The following is a 5,217-nucleotide window of genomic DNA, read 5'->3' as shown; positions in this document are numbered from 1 at the left end:
TTACCATACATCAAGAACATTTCTGAACTGATAGCCAGACTACTGCGACCACTAGGACTCATAACAGCACACAAACCAACAGCCACTCTCAGACAACAACTCACCAGAACGAAGGACCCGATACCCAGCATAAGCAAAACCAATGTAGTGTACAAAATCCCATGCAAGGACTGCACAAAACACTACATAGGACAAATAGGAAGACAGCTAACGGTCCGCATCCATGAACACCAACTCGCCACGAAACGACATGACCAGCTGTCCTTAGTAGCCACACATTCAGATGACAAGCAACATGAGTTCGACTGGGACAACACTACTATTATAGGACAAGCCAAACAGAGAACAGCTAGGGAATTCCTAGAGGCATGGCACTCATCCACAGATTCTATCAATAAGCACATCGACCTGGACCCAATATACCAACCACTGCAACGGACAGCTGGAACTGACAACCGGAAGCGGCAGAGACAAACCACTATAAATGCCGGAGGAAAGATCACAGAAGCGCTTCACAGGAAGCTCCCAAGTACTGAGGATGTCACCTAGACAGGGGACGAAACATCTGCAACACAAATTCCCAGCTCGGCGAACAGAACCACAACAATACCAATAACATTAAGTGGGACTTGTTTACACCAGAGAGAACCGATCTGCTGTGTCCAAAGAAATGTACAAATGCTAAAAATGGCTCTCAGCATTATTATCTTGTACTGCATTATAGCAGCTATGTTTAAGTTAGAAAGAATTAAAACATTCAGCAAAAGCTAATAAATAAACTGGTACTATTCACTTTATAATCATTGTACTTCATACTGCCACATCAAGATCGTTAGTGTTCCCCCAGGACTTATCCGTAGCCCCCTTTTATTTTCTATTTGCTCCTCAGCAATGCCATCTGAAAGTGTTAAGTTTCACCTGATGCTGATGCCATTCAGCTCTACCTCACCTCCACCTCGTTCTATTCGTCTACTGGCTATGTTATCAGTCCTTTTATGGCACACGGAATAATGTACAAGCTCAGTTTTTTTTTAACAATTAAATATTGGTAAGACTTTTGTCTTGTGACCTGGTGACAAACGTCTTTCCCTAGCTATTGACTCCATTCCTTTCCCAAGCAACTAAATAAGAGGAAACCAGACTGTAGCCTTGGTGTCATATTGATCCTGAGATGAGCTTTTAACCACGATCATATATCATACTGTTGGTAAGACCATGTATTTTCATCTCCTTAACATTTTACATCTTCGCTCCTGCCTTAACTCAGTATATGCTGAAACCATCTTTCATACATTTGTTACATTTAGACTTGATTACTCTATTCCTAGTTAACTGCCCCTACTATACCCTGCATAACTCTGGGTCATTCAGAGATTCTGTTTCACGTGTCCTTACTCATTCAATATTTCATTCACCTAGTATCTGTTTGTTTAAGGACTTACATTGGTTCCTAGTTGTGCAACCTTGTTATTAAAATTCTCATTCTGTTTTTGAAATCACTGCAAGCCTTCATATCTCTCCCTGTCTCTGAAATCTGCTTCAGCCCCACAACCCTGAAGGTTATCAGCTCATTTAAGCCCGGGGATCCCTCGCTTTAATTAATCCACATTGGTGTCTACGCCTTGCAACTGCCTAGGTTTGACTGTCTGACCCTCTCCAAATGATTACCAATCTTTCTTAAGATGTTCTTTAAAATCCTGCCTCTTTGATCAAGCTTTTGGCTATTTATCACAATATCGTGTCTAATTTTGTTTATAATGCGTATGTGTAGCACCTTGGGACATCTTATTAGATGAAATATTCTATATAATGAGTTGTTTCAGTTCAAGGCTACTAATGAGTTACAGCATGCTACTTTATTTATGTTTTATTGACTACTTTTGCTCAGCAAGATAAGAAGTGTCAGTGGATGGAAATAATTTATACATATCTTTGTTCTATTACTGTGTATAACACAATCAATTACAAGCTAAAGTCCTTATTCACACATAAAGGGCAAAATCAGAAAAATATCCATTCTGATACTGACCTTGACTTTTTTAAGTGTGCTTGTAAATCACATCAGTAATAAATAGTGTTTCGTGTTGAGTACTTAATTTTCAAAAGATGGTCCTGTCTCATTCTGCACAGATTTTCATCCTATTGATCTGAGTTTAATTTAAGGTCAGGTTATAGAGAAGTGATTCAGAGTTATTACCTAAAATTCTAAGCAATCCTATTGACCTAATTTACCTTAACTTATTATTAACCATGAGATGGCAGATAGATCAAAACAATTTACAGCATTTATATCAGCTTCTTTCAAGGGGAGCAGTTTTAAGTATGAAGTAGTTGTAGATATTTGTGTCATTATATGCACGAGGCTGGACGAACACAGGAAGCCAGGCAGCATCAGGAGGTCAATGTTTCAGCTGTAACCTTTCTTCAGGACTGGGGGTGGGTGTAAGGGGAGCTGCAGATAAAGGGGGTGCGGGGCAGGGTGGTGAGGTAGGGATAGATGAACACAGGTAGAGGGTACAACCTGGCTGGAATGAATCTGGTTGGTTGCTGGAAGGAAGGGTCGATGAGAGGAATGGAAGGGTCGATGAGAGGAATGGAAGGGAGGGGAAGGGGCTGGGAAGGGAGTCATGGATGGGAAGGGAGGTTATTTTAAATTGGAGAACTCGATGTTGAGTCCTCTGGACTGTAGGCTGCCCAGGCGGAAGATGAGGTGTTGTTCCTCCAATTTGCAGTCTGATTCATTGTGGCATTGGAAGAGGCCAAGGATGGTCATGTCAGAAAGGGATGGGAAGGGGAATTAAAATTGGCAGTAGCTGGGAGGTCTGGTCAGCCCCTGCAGGCCCAGCTGAGATGCTCGGTGAACCATTACATAAGTTTATGTTTGGTCTCTCTGATGTAGAGAAGACCACATCGGGAGCACCTAATGTGGTAAATTAGGTTTGAGGAGAGGCAGGTGAACCTCTGTCTCATTTGGAAAGACTGTTTGGGGCCCTGGATGGAGGTGAGGGGGTGGTGTGAAGGCAGGTTTTGCATCTTTTCCAGTTGCAGGAGAAGGTACCTGGGATTCAGGGCAGTTGGTGGGGAGAGTGGTGCAAACCAAGGATTGGTGAAGGGAATGGTCCTTGCAGAAGGCAGAGAGGGGTAGGAAGAAGAAGATGTTCTTGGTAGCGTCCAGAACAAATCAGACCGCAAATTGGAGAAACAACACCTCATCTTCTGCCTGGGCAGCCTACAGCCTGGAGGACTCAACATTGAGTTCTCCAATTTCAAATAACCTACCTTCACAACCCCCAACTCCTTTTCCAGCTCCTCTCACTCTTTTCCAGCTCCTCTCCTAGAGCCTTCTTTCCAGTCACCAACCGCATTCATTCCTACCACCAACCAACCAGTTCGTACCCTCTAATTGTCTTCACCTATCCCCACCTCAACACCCTGCCACCCCACCCCCTTCATCTGCAGCTCCACTTACATCCAACCCCATACTGAAGAAGGGTTACACACGAAATGTTGACTTCTCCTCCTCCTGATGTTGCCTGGTTTGCTGTGTTCTTCCATCCTCCTGCTTGTCTACCTTGGATTCCAGTATCTGCAGTTTGTTTTGTCTCATTACATGCACAGAGCATACAATTTAGATTGACACTTTGTCACAATGCTGAAGGAATGCTGCATTGCTGTATGTGCTAACGTTGAATCATATTTTGAGCCAAGGCTTTTGTTTCATTGGTGGATGGACACAGAACCCATGACACTCTTCAAAAAAAAGAACAGGATTACTAGTCTCTCAACCATCATGAGCAAACAGGTTACTTGCCCATTTATGTCATCTGTTATTCCCTAAACTTTGTTAGAGACAGGTTGGTTGCTACATATGCCTGTAATATCATTGGTGTGACTTTACCTCAAAAATGATTCCTTGGTTGTAAAGCGCTTTCAAAAATCCTTAGTACATGAAGAAGTTCTGTTCTTTCAGAAGTCAAGCAGAGGTCTTTATTAGGAGAATTTGGCAAATGTTTTGTTTTTGTTGATCAATAACCATTGTACTTTCAGAGAAACTTGTCTATTTTGTTCTGCTTGGTAATGAAAAATGTGTGCCCTTAGACAAACTGTAAGTTTATTGAAAAAACACAAATTAACAAACCCAATACAGTCAAATTGATTATGACTCACCTGGGTTCTCAGAAGTACAGCTAATGTTCTTCAGTGTGGTATATATTATTGTTTTCAGTAACGAGTCACTATAGCACCAGATTCTTATAGCCACTTAACTGAGCATGCTTTTCAACATTAGCAGCATTTTATTTCGCAATCCATTTGTGATCTGAGTAGACAACATTCCATGTCAGTTTGTTAAAACAATGTTTGGCTTACTGTCAAAATCTTCCATCCTAGTCCATTTAATGTGGTGCACAATAAGGCCCGTCTCGTTTTACTTTCTATCATCATGTCTCGTTTTCAAGAATTGCTGAAGTTATTGGTTTATTATAGCAATTAAAATCTATCAATTAATCTTGCAATTAGACTGTTGACAACTTTCCATTCTAGCTGGCCCTGAATTGGGATTCTAACCCAATATTTTCTCAATACAAAGACTGCCAGCTTTCATCTCTGTACCTTGTGCAACTCCAGGTTTGCCTCAGCTTATCTGCATTGAAACCATCATTTTGTTATTTCTGGTGTCAACTATTTTAATAATGTCCTTAGATAATGGCTTGGGAGGGAATGATTTTGATGGTAAGAAAACAAAGTTGGTGATGGGAGAAAGAAAATGGTGTTGGCCTTGATTAATTTGAGGAAATCTAGGACTGGACAAGTATTCTGACAACAGAATGATTGGGGTTGGGGGAGGTATTAATGAGAGAGTTGCATGACACTAGTGTATATGTGATCATTTCTTTATGTTATCGTATGATGTCACTTAGAGATAATGTGTAGGTGAGAAATAAAAGGGGTGAGAAGGTTAGATGTTTAGAGGATTACAGAGGTGCCTGCTTTAGAGAGTGAAGAGATATCACTGCAAGAGGGTCCTTTGCTATGACTGACAGATAAGATGACAACCAGGCAAGGACAGTCACACTCAGCTGAACAATAGAGAAAACATATCGGAGGAGATGATGTATTTGACTATGTCTAATTCTGCAAATACATTGAGATGTTTCAGGAAACATAATGCACCATGGTCACATTTACAAAGCATATCTTTTCCAAATTTGATGACAA

The sequence above is a fragment of the Chiloscyllium plagiosum genome, chromosome 27, assembly GCF_004010195.1.
Source record: "Chiloscyllium plagiosum isolate BGI_BamShark_2017 chromosome 27, ASM401019v2, whole genome shotgun sequence".
NCBI classification, from domain to species: domain Eukaryota; kingdom Metazoa; phylum Chordata; class Chondrichthyes; order Orectolobiformes; family Hemiscylliidae; genus Chiloscyllium; species Chiloscyllium plagiosum.
This window is presented reverse-complemented; position numbering follows the sequence as displayed.